Here is a 17107-nt window from a genome sequence, read left to right on the forward strand (position 1 = left end):
TACACACGGAAGCATTCAAACATGAGTAACTTAGACTTGAGTTTATGTAACTAGGAACAAAACCTTTTTAGTCAAGTAGTAAGACAAAGAGGACTTTGAGTTTCTAGGGTGGCAGATTGTAGAGAGGAAAATATATGGTTTGTATAGTATGTTTTGTAAGAAACTGTTGTCTTCCAAAGTGGCTCCACCAGTTTGTATTCCCACCAGCAATGAATGAGTGTTCCTGTTGGTCCACATCCTTATCAGCACTTGGTATTGTCAGTTTTGCAGATTTTGGTCCTTCTAATAGGTGTGGTGATATCTCATTGTTGCTTTAATTTGCAGTTCCCTCATGACATGGATGCTGAACATCTTTTTTTTTTTTGTCTTTTCCAGGGCTGCTCCGCAGCATGTGGAGGTTCCCAGGCTAGGCGTCTCATCAGAGCTGTTGCTGCTGGCCTACACCAGAGCCACAGCATCACCAGATCTGAGCCGTGTCTGCGACCTACACCACAGCTCACAGCAATGCCGGATCCTTAATCCACTGAGCAAAGCCAGGGATCGAACCTGCAACCTCATGGTTCCTAGTTGGATTCGTTATCCACTGAGCCACAGCAGGAACTCCCTGAACATCTTTTTATGTTTACTTTCCTCCATATCCTCTTTGGTGAGATGTCTGTTTATCTCTTTGGCCCATTTAAAATCAGGTTGTTTGCTTTCTTTCTTTCTTTCTGGCCATACCCACAGCATGTGGAAATTACTGGGATAAAACCTGCACAGCTATGGCAATGCTGAATCCTTAACCTGCTGAGCCACAAGGGAACGTCTGTGTTTGTTTTTGTTTCTTTTTTTTTCTTTTTAGGACTGCACCCATGGCATATGGAAGTTCCCAGGCTAAGAGTTGAATTGGAGCTACAGCTGCCAGCCTTCACCACAGGCACAGTCATGCCGGATCCTTAATCCACTGAGCGAGGCCAGGGATCGAACTTGCATCCTCATGGATACTAGTTGGGTTCTTAACCCACTGTGCCACCATGGGAACTCCATCATGTTTTTTTTCTTATTGTTGCATTTTCGTATATTCTGGATAACAATCTTTTATCAGATGTAACTTTTGCAAATATTTTTCCTAGTCTGTGACTTGTCTTTTATAGAGCAGTTTTCAAGATTTCAGAAATCCAGCTTATCAATCATTTCTTTCATGGATCACACACTTGGTGTTTTATCTCAAGGGTCATTGCCATACCAAAGGTCATCTGGGTTTTCTCCTATGATATTTTCTAGGAGTTTTAATTTTGGATTTGACACTTAGATCTGTAATTCATTTTGAGTCATTTTTGCGAAGTGTGTGAATCTTGGATTTTTTTTTTTTGCATGTGTATATCCAGTTGTTCCAGCACCATTTGTTGAAAAGACTATCTTTGCTCCTTTGTCAAAGATCAGTTGATTATGTTCATGTGGGTCTAGTTCTGGGCTCTCCATTCTGCTCCACTGACCTATCTATTCTTTCACCAATATCACACTACTTGGTTAGTAATTCTTGGTTATAGTAATTCTTAAAGTCAAGTAATGTCAGTCTTCCAATTTTGTTCTTCCATTGAGTTGGCTATTCTGAGTCTTTTATCTTTCCACATAAACTTTAGAATATGTTCGTTTCTATCCACAAAATAACTTGCTGGGATTTTGACTGGCATTGGGTTGACTCTATATGTCTATTTAGGATAAACTGATTTTTGTTGTTGTTGTTGCTATTTCTTGGGCCGCTCCCGTGGCATATGGAGGTTCCCAGGCTAGGGGTTGAATCGGAGCTGTAGCCACCGGCCTACGCCAGAGCCACAGCAACGCGGGATCCGAGCCGCGTCTGCAACCTACACCACAGCTCACGGCAACGCCAGATCATTAACCCACTGAGCAAGGGCAGGGACCGAACCCACAACCTCATGGTTCCTAGTCGGATTCGTTAACCACTGCGCCACGATGGGAACTCCTTTTAATGCAGTTTTAATAGTTCTTAGTGTGGAGTTCCCATCGTGGCGCAGCAGAAACGGATCCGACTAGGAACCATGAGGTTGCGTATTCAACCCCTGGCCTCGCTCAGTGGGTTAAGGATCCAGCGTTGCCATCCATGAGCTGTGGCGTAGGTCGAAGACGTGGCTCGGATCTGTCATTGCTGTGGCTCTGGCGTAGGGCCAGCAGCTGTAACTCTGATGCTACCTCTAGCTTGGGAACCTCCATATGCCGGGGTGCAGCCCTAAAAAGACCAAAAAAAAAAAAAAATTTGTGGGATAGTTTGTTCAGCAAGCTCACATCATTTAAAAAAACCCATCAAGGAGTTCCTGTCATGGCGCAGTGGAAATGAATCCGCCTAGGAACCACGAGGTTGCAGATTCGATCTCTGGCCTCACTCAGTGGGTTAAGGATCAGGCATTGCTGTGAGCTGTGCTGTAGGTCAGCGGCTACAGCTCCGATTAGACCCCTAGCCTGGAAACCTCCACATGCCGTGGGTGTGGCCCTAAAAAGACAAAAGACCAAAAATAAATAGATAAATCAACCGTACTTAAAAAAATTAAAATAAAAAACTCATCAAGATGGAAATATCCTTTAAACAGATGGGATTGCATTAGAAAAGTTAACTGTAGTAACAAGTAAATAATATAAAATCTATCCTTTTTACCGTTTTTAAGTGTACAGTTCAGTGATTGTTGCCTAACAGATCTCTAGAGCTTTTTCATCTTGCAAAACTAAAACATTATAGTCATGGAAAAACAACGCTCCATGTTTCCCTTCTCAGTCCCTGGCAACCAACCACCACAGTACCTTTCTGGTTCCATGATTTTGACAACTCTAGTTACCTTATATAAGTGGAATACGGTATTTGTCCTTTTGTTGACTGGTTTATTTCACTTGACATAATGCCCTCAAGGTTTATCTTTGTTGTAGCATGTGACAGGATTTTTAAGACTGAATAATACTCTACTGTATGTATATGCCACATTTTGTTTATCCATTCATCCATTCATGGATATTTGGGCTTCTTCCACTTCTAGGCTATTGTGAATAATGCTACAGTGAACATGGGTATGCAAATGTTTCTTCAAGTTCCTGCTTCAAATTCTTTTGGATATATACCCAGAGGTGGGATTTCTGGATCAGAAAGTAATTCTGTTTTTAGTTTTTTGAGGAACCTCCAGTGTTTTCCATGTTGGCTGCACCATTCTATATTTCCACCATTTTATATTGGGCACAGGGTTCCAATTTCTCTGCAGGATTATTACATATTGGAAACATGTGGCAATTACCTGGTTGGTTGTTTTGGACACATTATTTTATCAAAAATGTTTACAGATTTTTAAATTCAGCCTAGACCAGCAGTGTTGACAAAGATCTTAGGAATCCTTTCTCCTTTGTTTGAAAGTTAGTCATAGTCTTCTTCTCAGTCATATTCTCCCAGAGTAGAAGGGATTGAGGTTTCCGCGTCACAGGTGGAGCGAGGACAAGATGTGAGCACCACATATGGCTAATCAGCTATGCTTGAAATGTTATCTATTACCATTATTATTATTTTGGAGCTGCTCAGTGCTTTAAGTAGAAAGGAAATTAAGAGCACGGAGCCAGACTGCCAGGGATGAATCTGAGTTCCTCTAGCTACCTATGTGATCTTGGGCAGATTTCTCTGTGCCTCAGTTTTCTCATCTACAAAATGGCAATGTTAACTACACCCACTTCACAGCGTTCTAAGGATTAAGTAAATTAATAATGTAAGTGATAGGAAAGTGTTTGCTAGATAAAGGTGGAGGGCTCCTGGTAGCATGTATTAGCTCCAGCCTTACCTCCGTTTTGCAGAGCCCGCACAACTGTACGCTTCCCCGGTCTTAGTGTGTTTTAGGTGTTATTCAGTGGTCCGGTTCCCTCCATGGGGTGAGTGCCTGTGTTGTTAGAAACTTCCACCAGGCAGCGGTGATTGTAGGTTGCTCGTCTGTCGATCAGAAGTGTTCCAGCACATGCCTGGGTATGACTCCACTTAGTGCATTGAAACAGGTGTCACACACCTGACGACGGAATGTCTCGCAAGGTCTGCTGCCGGGGTTGAGGTAGAGCTGTACGGAACTCCAAGGGGCAGCGGGGACCGCAGGCCCTGGGCTAGTGGAAAGAACGGGTGCTGTCCACTGGAGAACGAAGCAGGGATCTTGGGTCCCACACCTGTCGGGCTGCGGAGACCGGGGTCGCGTGCACACGTGTGTAGCAGGGGGATTGGTCCACACCTCCTCGGGGCAGCGACCACCGCGATCCCGGTGCGCATCGTGGGAGGTGCAGTTACACACTTCCTGTGGGTTTCGCGGACCACGGCGCGTTTCCGGTGCCGGCTGGAGCCCGGGGTCCGAGCCCCCGCCCCGCTTGCCGGCCCCGCCCCGCCCGCGCCCCGCCCCCCGCCCGCCCGCCGCGCTGCGAGCCGGGCGCGCGGAGCCCGGGGCGCACGAAGCGGCGAGCGCCGGTCGGCCGAGCCAGGCTGGCGCCCCCACCCCCCAGCCCCGTACCTCTGTCGGTCGCCAGTCCGGCGCCTCCCCAGCTCCACTTGCCTTCGCCACCCCCGGCCCTGGGGCCGCACTCCCTTCCTTCCCTCCGTCCCGCCCCGTCCAGCCCGCGGTGCCCGGCTCCCTGAGGCCCCCTCGCTGCCCGCGTTCCTATGGACAGACGCACAGACACCTGCAGGTGGGTGAGAGCCCGCGCGCGGAGCGGGGACGAGCGCGCCGACGCTGCGCCCGCGGCCGGGAGCCCCTTTGTGTGGGGGGCGGCCCGCGCTGGGGTCCGCGGGTTCTCCCCCTCGGCGGCCTAGCAGTGACCCGGCTGAACCTTCCTTTTGTTCCTTGGGGCGGGCAGAGGCGGGGGTGCCGCGCGGGAAGGCCGAGAGTCAGGGGTGAGAGCCGGGCGGCCAGACGTCGCCAGCTACGGGCTGGGGGACGTGCAGGGTAGAGACCCCCGGCGGCCGAGCGAGCGGCGGCGGGGGTGGCCGCGGCTCTGGACTGTCTCTCGGGCCGGCCCGCCGCCCAGCGTCTCCTGTCGCCGCCGGGGCCGCGGTCGCGGTGGTGCTGCGTGGGTCCCGCTCGCCTGCTCTTGCTCTGGGGTCTGTTGGAGGTGGGAAGGAGGGCGGGAAGGGTAAAGAAAAGATCTGCTCTCTTAGTTTCCAAGTCTTGAAGAGGTTATGGAGAGAGAGAGGGAGAGAGGTGTTTCGGGGCTTTGCCCGACTTGTTTGCCTCCCGCAAGGCACGCCGAGATGCGTTTGGGGCGTGTGTGAAGGAACGTGCATCGCTTCGGTCCCTTATTTATTGTTTCTAACGGAGGAGGGTTTTCTCCGGAGGGCTCTTCCGCCCCCCACCACATCTGAGGCTGCGCACAGTGATTTGTGTTTGTTATCAAATACATCGAGAAATAGATTTCCCTCGGTAGGAGGAGGTTGGGCTGACCAAAAGCAAATCAAAATCAAAGAATGTTTTGTAGTTTTTCTGGTGACTTGCTTGCTTGGTTGCTTGCTTGGTTAGATAGGGACTTACAGTCAAGAAATAAAAGATAAATATGACTGTGATTTTTACATAAGTATGTAAGTTTAGGGGGTAAAGTTTAGCTGTTTCCCAGACTCCTTAGGATTGACATGACAGTCTTCTACCTATTAAATAAATAGTTAGCAAGAAACTCAGGTTGTGACAGCTTCCATAGTGGAGGTGCAATAAACAATTATCCAGTTTTCCGTTCAGATTAAAACCTTTATTTTTGCTGGTTTAAGATATGAGATATTTCACGACCAATGGGGATAACATGAGATGTTAGAACTGATCATTTCCCCTGTGATTGTGTTTTCCTTGCTATATGTACTTAATGTAGTTTCCATAGTCAACGATTGGGTTGTGTGTGGTGGATATAATGTTTTGAAAAGTACTGTATATGGTATTTCTGATTTATGTTATCTAAGTTTTTCATGAACAGTTGCTACGTATTTGTAGGTACTCAAATAATAAATGAAGTTGAATAGAAGACAGGAAATTAATTTTGCAGCTTAAGGTTTTAACGAAGGTATGGATTTGTATCTTTGCATTAACCTCCACTACTGCTCATTTCTGGAGACTTTTTTTTTTTTTTGTCTATTATGTGAGAATCCTTACTGACAAACTTAAATCTGATGGTTACCAAGATTAAAAAAAAAAAAGAAGAAACAGTTTAGGGGACACTCAGTTATATGTACAGCTATATTTAGAAAATGGAATCTTTCTTAAATTTTTTTTAAAGTCTTATTATCCAAACTTGAAGGAAAATCATGGTGGGAAAGTATTTGCAGTTTAAATTGTTGTCGAGTAAGATATAGCAATACATCAGAAAACCATACACAATTTAATGTAGTTTTAACTAGGCAAACTGATTTTTGTCACTATAAAGAGGAGACAGTTTAGTATGCCTAAAATAGTGGGGTTTTTTTTCTGGGAGAGAAATTTATCCTAGATTCTTGTCCTAGTTTTACATTAACAGATTACTATTATTGCATGCCTAATTTTATAAATGCCTGCAGTGAACATTTTTGTACACTTTAATTCAAACTTAGAAGAGGCTGCATCTAACAAAGATCATACCAGCCTCTTTGATTAGTTCCTGCTTTGACTTCTGGTCTAGATTAGATAAATGAATTTAATCTCTGCACAGAGCTCAGTGCCAGGCACTGGTAGGCCCTTGAGCAAAATTCCTCTTCCTTTTCTAGTAAGGATGGCCCAAAGAGAATAGGTATTGAAATTTGTTCAGGCTTTATCATGCATGCTGGAATGGAATTCTGAAACATTCCCAGAATTTCAGCTCTTAGATACTCTTCATCAGCTCTTAGTATTAAAAAAGACAAGCTAACAAATTGAATTGCATGTTTATGTATTTGTTTACATGGCTGTCAGTTGTAGCATTAAGGTTTAACAAAGAGTCACTGTGTAAACTGAACATTAAGAGAGTGTGGCCTGCATTGAGAATTGCTTGGCAGAGTTGTAGCCCTATTTAATAGTTTTCTGGGATTGGCATGGAGTGTTCATGTGGGTTTGGCTAAATGATAATACCTAGTTTTTTGTTTTTGTTTTTTGGCTGTGATATGTAGGTATTATTTTGTTTGTTTGTTTTTACTTTTGCTTTTCTATAATTAACCATACTATTTTAGTATAATCATGAGTACTCCAGAGAACCTTTCCTATTTTCAACTGATCTCTCATTTGGTATGTTGGTGTGAGGAAGGCAAATTAGTTTTCCTTTCTCATGGTTGAAATTTTTTTCTGCTACTTTTGATATTATGAAAAATTAATACTACTTCAAGAAGTTTTGAATTTGTGTACAGTTAGATTTTTTACACTGACATTTACCCGTCTCTTTTTTTAAAACAACACTAAGCTGTCTGTGGTGAAATTTGATAGGCTTTAAAATCTGTAGACTTTTCTAGTCTTTTCCTGTTAGTTATCAGTGCGGTACCATTAAGGGATACCTCAAATAGCCCCTTTATATGTTACCTGGAACTCTGAAATGACTAATACTGTCATTGGTAATAACCACATGGAAAACGGAAAAGTAACACTTACATTCTTTATTAAAGATCGGTGACTTCCAAGTTCTTTTTCATGCAGTTTTTTGTAGCTTGTTGGGAAAGCAGGCCTGACTCTGAGAAGTGTGGATATCGACCTCTCATTCCAGCCTTTATCGTCCTGCATTGTTTAAGAGCAGTAGGAACCCTTGCTGCTCACAAAAACATGCAGAATCCATTCTTGGATTAATATTCTGCTACCAGATGTATGAGGCTGGCTCTAAAGAAGCTTTTTCTCTTAAATACTGTCAAAAATAGAGAAGCTGAAGATTGGAGAGAAGCCATTTATTTTGAACAGTTTATTTTTTGACAGTTTGTGTTTGTAAAGAAACCTGCTCATAATATTTACTGAAGAGATCTACATAGTTGCCCAAAGAAACCCCACAGGTTTCTTTTTTTCCATGAAAAAAGTTTCCATAGAGCTTAACTTTTCGATGATACTTCTTGACTTTGCTTCTGATTAGTTGATTTATGGACTTTATTTACCAGCATGATTGGAGAATTCTTTTGCTGTACTGAAATTGCACTCTGCCTGTGCTCTCTTCTGTTTCCTAGGTAACAAATGCACTGCATGGATTCCATAATGAGGGCTGTGGTTGGCTAGTTACAGTGTAAATTCTGTTGTTTGGTAAAGCTTAGTCTCAAATTCAGATAAAGGTCAAGAAAACCAAAAGTACTGAAAATGCAAATTTTTGCATTTTATTTTGTATCCAATGTCAGCAAAGTTTAATACCCTTTTCTGGAGAAAGGCAAATTATGCAGCAGTATTCAAGTTTGTTTTGCAAAATCTTAACTTAAACAGTTGGAGAGCTTTTTGGCTATTGCATATTGGTAATACCAGTGTCTCTAGTGACAAAGAAGATGTATTTCAGAAACACTTTATCACACTTAATATAGAAAGCAAAGGGATGTGGTCTAGGACATCAGTAATTAGTCCTTTTATACTGAAAGAAATGTAGCATAAAAAATAAATTGTGCAGCTTTATGTGAGATGTAACTAAAAAACTTTAAAAAGGCATTATATTACTTAAACTTTTTAAAACATTAGGCTATCTTACAATAAAAGGATGCATTTTTCTTCTAGTTTGTTTCCCCCCTCTGATCTTCCTGAATGTTGACTGGCCTGGCACCAGGGAGCAGGTCTTTTAGTTGGAAAATAGCTTTCCCATCCACCTCACTCTTCTTTTGGGCCCCTAGCTCCATTTGCAGGGGAAAAAGTAGTGCAGTTGCTAGTAATTATTTCCTGTTTGTTAGGAAAACAAAACAAAACAACTTTAATATAATCCCATTAATACCCATTGCAAAATTTTTTTTTTCATTTCATGACTGAAAATGGTTTTTTATTTGCTAATCATCAAGGATTCTATTAGCCAAAATTAAAAAAAACTCTTTCGGTGTTCCCACTGTGGCACAGTGGGTTAAGGATACGACTTAAGGGACTTCCCATCATGGCTCAGCAGTAATGAACCCCACCAGGATCCATGAGAATGCAGGTTCGATCCCTCGCCTTGCTCTGTGGGTTACGGATCCGGTGTAGGTGACAGACATAGCTTGGATCCTGCATTGCTGTGGCTGTGGTGTAGGCCAGCAGCTGTAGCTTCAATTCGACCCCTAGCCTGGGAACTTCCATATGCTGCAAAACAAAAAAAGAATCCAACTGCAGTGGCTGTGGTTGCTGCAGAGACGCAGGTTTGATCCCTAGCCGGCCACAATGGATTAAAGGATCCAGTGCCAAAGCGTCTGTGGCATAGGTCAGATTCAATCCCACGCCCGAGGGAATATGCCGCAGGGTAGGGCTTATTTAAGAAAAAAAAAATTCTTTTTAATTCCAGAGAATTATCCAAAGTTGCCTCCATAACTTTCCCTTGCTTGGCTGGATTGTTTTATTTCCCTTTTTAATTAAATTTTGAGAATACGACCTATCTTGATTGGATCCTCTTCTTGATTTTCCTCAAAACTTTAACCTTTTCTAATTGCAAATAGTGTGTCCTTTCACTTTTCCTTTGTCAATATCTTCCCAGTTTTTCCACTGGAAGTACTACTGTTTAAAAAATTTCATTATTGCATATAAGCCATAGTCCCCACATTATCAAAAGCTCTACTTTTCTGTTATGACACTTTATACTTACTGGAATATTATCAGTGTTTGTGAACTCTTACCTAGCTCGGCCTGCTTTCTCTCTCCAGCCTGTATTCATTTGCAAGGGCTGCCATAACAAAGTATGTCAGACTGGGTGGCTTAAATTACAAAAAAATTGTTTTTTTTTTTTACAGTTCTGGAAGCTAGAAGTCAAAGATCAAGATGTTGGTAAGGTTGGGTTCTCCTAAGGCCACTCTCCTTGGCTTGGAGATGGCTGTTTTCCTTAGGTGTCCTCCCAGGGTCTTTTCTACTGTTGTCCTGATCTCCTCCTATAAGGACATCAGTCCGTATCCTGAGGACTCACCCTGATGACCTCATTTTACCTTAATTACCTACAGTCACCAGCTGAGTTATGGGGTTAGGACTTCAGTGTATGAATTCAGGGGGAACGAAGTTCAGCCCATAACACAGCCTATTCCACCACCATTGTCTTTCATATATACATATATAACTCACTCCATATTTGTAATTTTATAGTGATTTCATCTTTACGCCTTTTTTACTTTTGGCATTTTTTTCACTTGAGTACAAGACTCAGTACATAGCAATATGATAAACTTTGTATGCCATTTAAAATATCTAAAGTGGGTAATTAAAGGCTTTGCTTTTATTCACTCTTCATATTCATTATTTTTAAATGCTTTATTTTGAATAGTTTAAAGTAGAAAATTCTTAATAATTGGTTTGGAATACAGGAGACTATCATTGTAGCCAAATTAAAAAAAAATTTATTTTTTATTTTTTTGCTTTTTAGGGCCTCACCAGCAGCATATGGAAGTTCCCAGGCTAGGGTTTTAATTGGAGCTACAGCTGCCTGCCTCTGCCACAGTACCATGGGATCCGAGCCATGTCTGCAACCTACACCACAGCTCACAGCAACACCTCATGAGTGAGGCCATGGATCAAACCCGCATCCTCATGGATACTAGTCGAATTTGTTTCCGCTGTGCAGCGGCAACTCCGATGCCACCAAATTTAGTGGAAGTACTGATGCTGTTTTCTTGTGAATTATGAGGTGCCCTTTTTCAGATACTGGTCTCGCTATTTGCTTGGCAAATTATGCACCATTCTGATAATTTCGCACCTTCCTTTCTGATGACTCTTGAATCTGAGAACCACTCAGGGGCTCTGAAATCCAGACGTATGCAGCTACCAACTGGATATTCCACAGACGTTTTACATTCAACATGCCCCAAACTTGACTTACCTTCTCTTCAAACCTGTGTGTTTCCTTGTATTCCTTAGTTTACTGAATGTTTCTCCCTTCCATCCATTTTCTCAGTCCAGAAATTTAGGCGTCTGTGACTCCTGCCTTATTCTCAGCTCCATCTTTCATATATAATCAAGCCCATGGACCAGTCAATTCCTCAAGATTTCTCAGTTTTGTTTGTTCACCCCATATAAATCATATACCACTCTGTCACCTTTGCCCATTATTGGTTTTAGTTCTATAGTTGAATATATTCAGTGTACAACATAAGTTCTTATGCTAAGGCTTCTGTAATCATCATTTGATAGCCTAAAGCTCAGCGCATCCTCATAAATGACTCATATGAATAATAGCTCCTGTCTTTCATATTTAAAACTTTTTATCTGTGGCTTTTATACTTGAAGGTCAGTTTGGCTGAATATAATTACTTGGCCTGCATTTTCTTTCCTCAAATGTCTTAAATATGTTGCTCTGTTTTAGGGTTTGACAAACATTTTCTTTCTTTTTTTTTTTTTGTCTTTTTGCCTTTTCTAGGGCTGCTCCTGTGGCATATGGAGGTTCCCAGGCTAGGGGTCGAATCGGAGCTGTAGCCGCCGGCCTACACCAGAGCCACAGCAATTCGGGATCCGAGCCGCGTCTGCGACCTATACCACAGCTCACGGCAACGCCGGATTGTTAACCCACTGAGCAAGGGCAGGGACCGAACCCGCAACCTCATGGTTCCTAGTCGGATTCGTTAACCACTGCATCACGACGGGAACTCCGACAAATGTTTTCTTTAAAAGGCCGAAAAGTAATTATTTTAGGTTTTGTGGGCCGTAGGTCACAGTTACCATTATTTAGCTGTGCCATATCAGTGTAGAAGCAGCCGTAGAGAATAAGCATGACTGTGCTCCAGTAAAACTTTATTTACAGAACCAGACAGTGTGCTGGATTTGGTCCATAAGCCATATTTTGCAGAGTCCAACTCTAATGTATTCTGATAAAAAGGGTTGTCAGAGTCTAATACCAATATGATTTTCTTTCTTTTTTAAGAGTCTCTATCTTTTCCCCTATGTGCCCAAAGGACTTTTCTTCTTCATTTTAAGAGACAAATAATTTTACTGGAATATGTCTTAAGTGTTGGCTCTTCTCTGTTAATTTTTCCAGACACACACTATGTGTTTTATTATGTTGACTCAAATATTTTTAATATGTCTTTTTTATCAATTTTATTTTATTTTATTTTTTTATTTTTTCCCACCGTACAGCATGGGGATCAAGTTATTCTTACATGTATACATTTTTTCCCCCACCCTTTGTTCTGTTGCAATATGAGTATCTAGACATAGTTCTCAATGCTACTCAGCAGGATCTCATTGTAAATCTATTCTAAGTTGTATCTGATAACCCCAAGCTCCCGATCCCTCCCACTCTCTCCTTCTCCCGTCATTGGGCAGCCACAAGTCTATTCTCCAAGTCCATGATTTGCTTTTCTGTGGAGATGTTCATTTGTGCTGGATATTAGATTCCAGTTATAAGTGGTATCATATGGTATTTGTCTTTGTCTTTCTGACTCATTTCACTCAGTATGAGAGTCTCTAGTTCCATCCATGTTGCTGCAAATGGCATTATGTCATTCTTTTTATGGCTGAGTAGTATTCAGTTGTGTATATATACCACTTCTTCCGAATCCAATCATCTGTCGATGGACATTTGGGTTGTTTCCATGTCCTGGCTATTGTGAATAGTGCTGCAATGAACATGCGGGTGCATGTGTCTCTTTTAAGTAGAGTTTTGTCTGGATATATGCCCAGGAGTGGGATTGCGGGGTCATATGGAAGTTCTATGTATGGATTTCTAAGGTATCTCCAAACTGTTCTCCATAGTGGCTGTACCAGTTTACATTCCCACCAACAGTGCAGGAGGGTTCCCTTTTCTCCACAGCCCCTCCAGCACTTGTTATTTGTGGACTTATGAATGAGGGCCATTCTGACTGGTGTGAGGTGGTATCTCATGGTAGTTTTGATTTGTGTTTCTCTTATAATCAGCGATGTTGAGCATTTTCTCATGTGTTTGCTAGCCATCTCTATATGTTCCTTGGAGAACAGTCTATTCAGGTCTTTTGCCCATTTTTCCATTGGTTGATTGGCTTTTTTGCTGTTGGGTTGTATAAGTTGCTTGGATATTCTAGAGATTAAGCCCTTGTCGGTTGCATCATTTGAAACTATTTTCTCCCATTCTGTAAGTTGTCTTTTTGTTTTCTTTTTGGTTTCCTTTGCTGTGCAAAAGCTTTTCAGTTTGATGAGGTCCCATGGGTTTATTTTTGCTCTAATTTCGATTGCTTTGGGAGACTGACCTGAGAAAATATTCATGATGTTGATGTCAGAGAGTGTTTTGCCTGTGTTCTCTTCCAGGAGTTTGATGGTGTCCTGTCGTATATTTAAGTCTTTCAGCCATTTGGAGTGTATTTTTGTGCATGGGGAGAGGGTGTGTTCTAGTTTCATTGCTTTGCATGCAGCTGTCCAGGTTTCCCAGCAATGCTTGCTGAATAGACTTTCTTTTTCCCATTTGATGTTCTTGCCTTGTCAAAGATTAATTGACCATAGGTGTCAGGGTTTATTTCTGGATTCTCTATTCTGTTCCATTGGTCTGTCTGTCTGTTTTGATACCAGTACCACACTGTTTTGATGACTGTGGCTTTGTAGTATTTCTTGAAGTCTGGGAGAGTTATGCCTCCTGCTTGGTTTTTGTTTCTCAGGATTGCTTTGGCAATTCTGGGTCTTTTGTTGTTCCATATAAATTTTTGGATCATTTGTTCTAGTTCTGTGAAAAATGTCATGGGTAATTTGATAGGGATTGCATTGAATCTGTAGATTGCTTTGGGTAGTATGGCCATTTTTACAATATTGATTTTCCCAATCCATCAACATGGAATATCTTTCCATTTCTTTACATCTTCTTTGATTTCTTTGATTAAAGTTTTATAGTTCTCGGCATATAAGTTCTTTACCTCCTTGGTCAGGTGTATTCCGAGGTATTTGATTTTGTGAGGTGCATTTTAAAAGGTATCATATTTTTGTATTCCTTTTCTAATATTTCATTGCTGGTATACAGAAATGCGCCTGACTTCTGAATGTTAATCTTATATCCTGCTACTTTGCTGAACTTATTAATCAGTTCAAGTAGTTTTGGGGTTGAGTCCTTAGGGTTTTCTATGTATAGTATCATGTCGTCTGCATACAGTGACAGTTTTATCTCTTCTCTTCCTAATGGATGCCTTTTATTTCTTTTGTTTGTCTAATTGCTGTGGCTAGGACTTCCAAAACTATGTTGAAGAGCAGTGGTGAGAGTGGGCATCCCTGTCTTGTTCCAGATTTGAGCGAGAAGGCTTTCAGTTTTTCCCCATTGAGCATTATATTTGCTGTGGATTTATCATAAATGGCTTTGATTATGTTCAGGAATGTTCCCTCTATACCCAGTTTGGCGAGGGTCTTGATCATGAATGGATGTTGGACTTTGTCAAATGCTTTTTCTGTGTCTGTTGAGATGATCATATGATTTTTGACTTTTCTTTTGTTAATGTGGTGTATGATGCTGATTGATTTGCGTATGTTGAACCATCCTTGTGAACCTGGGATGAACCCTACCTGGTCATGGTGTATAATTTTTTTGATCAATTTTATATTTTAATAGTTATTCTTTTTCATTTGTTTTTATTTTCTTCTTAGAGGTCTTCTGTTACATGTATGTTGGGTCTTATTTGTTAATGTCTGTTGCTTATTTTTTAATGTCTGTACCCTTCTTCAAATTCTTTTTTTTTTCTTTTTTTTTAGGGTTGCACCCATGGCATATAGAGGTTCCCAGGCTAGGGATTGAATAGGAACTCTAGCTTCTCGCCTATACCACAGTCACAGCAACACAGGATCCTAGCCACATCTTCAACCTACACCACAGCTCATGGCAACACCAGATCCTTAACCCACTGAGTGAGGCCAGGGATCAAACCTGCAACCCCATGGTTACTAGTCGGATTCATTTCCACTGTGTCACAATGGGAACTCCTCAAATTCTTTTTTTTAATTTAATTTTTTATTAAAGTAAGGTCAATTTACAATGTTGTGCCAATTTTGGCTGTACAACACAGTGACCCAGCCATATATTATCTTCTGTCATGATCTGTCCCAAGAGACTGGATATAGTTCCCTGTGCTATGCAGTAGGAAAATTCTTTTTATTTTATGTTATTTTATTTTTTGTCTTTTTTTTAGGGCTGTACCCATGGCATATGGAAAGTCCCAGGCCAGGGGTCGAATTGGAGCTGCAGCTGCTGGCCTATACCACAGCCGTAGCAATGCAGGATCCTTAACCCACTGAGTGAGGCCAGGGATCGAACCCACGTCCTCGTGGATACTAGTCAGATTCATTACTGCTGAGCCACAGTGGGAACTCCCTTTTTATTTTTTATATTTGCTTTATTTTCTCTTTTTGTCTTTTTGTCTCTTTAATTTACTTTACATATCTTTAAGCTTAGTGTTCCTTCTAGTTTTGTCTTCCTTTAAAATTTTTTTTCTTTCCTATTCTGTACTAAACTTTGTTGTTTCTGGTTTGTTGTTGTTGTTTTGCCACCCTTGAGGCATGGGGGAGTTCCCAGGCCAGGGATCAAACCTGAGCCACAGCAGTGACAAAGAGCCACCATACTGACAATGCTGAATCTTTAACCACTAGGCCACCAGGAAACGCCTCTCATTTTTGTTTTTAAATGCTCTTATTGGTTGGCAATTGCCATTTTTTTAGCTTTTCTATTCCTGATGTATGCTTTCTTTCATAGCTTCTATCGTTTTCCTAATTTCTTTTAATTCATACTGAAATATTACATTGCAGTTCTCATCTACTTTAAAGCCGTGTTTTTGTGATGTATCTTCATTGGCAGTATTGGCACATTATTTGGTTCTTTTTAATTTTTTCCCTTACAGTCCCTTTCATAGGGTCGGATTACATAATTTTTCTTGTTCATGTTATTTATTTATTTAATTTTTTTTTTTTTTTGGCTATGTCGGAGAAATGCAGAATGGGCCAGGGAGCAAACCTGTGCCACAGCAGTGACCCAAACCATTGCAGTGACTTTGCCAGATCCTTAACCCTCTGGGCCACAAGAAAACTCCTTTTTCATGTTTAAATTAGAGAGGTACCTGTACTTTATGTAGTTTCTGTGATGGGGGTGGGACCAAGGTGATTTTCTCAGTCTCATGATTTGAAAATTTCTCCTGGTTTCTTATATGGAGTTTTAAAAAATACAGCCACTCAGTTAAATTCAAAGTGAAATACCATTGCATACCCACTAGAATGGCTAAATGAAATAAATGAACAATACTGAGTATTTTGAGAATGTAGCGTAACTGAAAATCTCCTGCACTGCTATTGGAAGTGTTAATTGGTATAGAAATGTAAAAAATGGAGAGTTCCCTTTGTGGCACAGCAGAAAACCAACTAGTGTAAATGAGGATGTGGGTTCAGTCCCTGGCCTTGCTCAGTGGTCAGGGATCCAGTGTTGCCATGAGCTGTGGTGTAGGTCACAGATGAGGCTCGGATCCCCAGCTGTGGCTGTGATGTGGGTCAAGAGCTGTAGCTCTGATTTGACCCCTAGATTGGGAACTTCCGTATGCCACAAGTGTGGCCCTAAAAAGCCAAAAAAAAAAAAAATGTAAATGGATACAAGCAGTTTAGAAAGGTGCTTGGCATCTACTAAAGCGGTACATAAGTGTATCCTATAACTCAGGAATTCAACTTGGAGTTGCCTGCTTACCAAATAAATTTATTAGAATGTTCATAGTACTGTTTATAATAGCCCCAAACTAAATTCTCCCGAAATGACCGTCAGTATAATATGTGGAAGAGTGTTACATTAAGGGCCCCCAATAAATCACATTTCCTGGTATCTATACCCTTGTGTTGTCCATTTCCACAGTGAGTCTCATTTTTGCCATGCAGCTTACTTTGGCCAGTGGACATGAGCAAGTGTGATGCGAGCATGATCCCTTGAGGAATTAGCGACTAGAAAGAAGAAGGCGGAGGCTTCTGGGATGTGGGTAATGTTCTCATTCTCGATCTGCTTGCTGCTTACATGAATGTCTTCTCTTTGTGAAATTGTGACATATCAGCAGTTTGTTCACTTATTATTTCTAATTGTGTATTGTATTTCAAAA

General features: G+C 41.5%; 1 protein-coding gene across 4 annotated transcripts in view; it reads left to right on the forward strand.

Annotated features, from left to right (window-relative positions):
- Positions 1-4452: 4452 nt before the first annotated feature.
- KIAA1958 (KIAA1958 ortholog) overlaps positions 4453-17107 on the forward strand; it is a 153576-nt gene continuing 140921 nt past the window's right edge. For 2 of the 4 annotated variants that reach the window (XR_007133292.1, XM_047768167.1), the window contains exon 1: positions 4455-4689. The gene's annotated coding sequence lies outside the window, so the exon portion shown is untranslated. Of the gene's footprint in view, positions 4690-17107 lie in introns of all 4 variants that reach the window. The other 2 variants (XM_047768168.1, XM_047768169.1) reach the window with 2 other exon arrangements.

Source organism: Phacochoerus africanus, chromosome 2, assembly GCF_016906955.1.
Source record: "Phacochoerus africanus isolate WHEZ1 chromosome 2, ROS_Pafr_v1, whole genome shotgun sequence".
Classification (NCBI taxonomy): domain Eukaryota; kingdom Metazoa; phylum Chordata; class Mammalia; order Artiodactyla; family Suidae; genus Phacochoerus; species Phacochoerus africanus.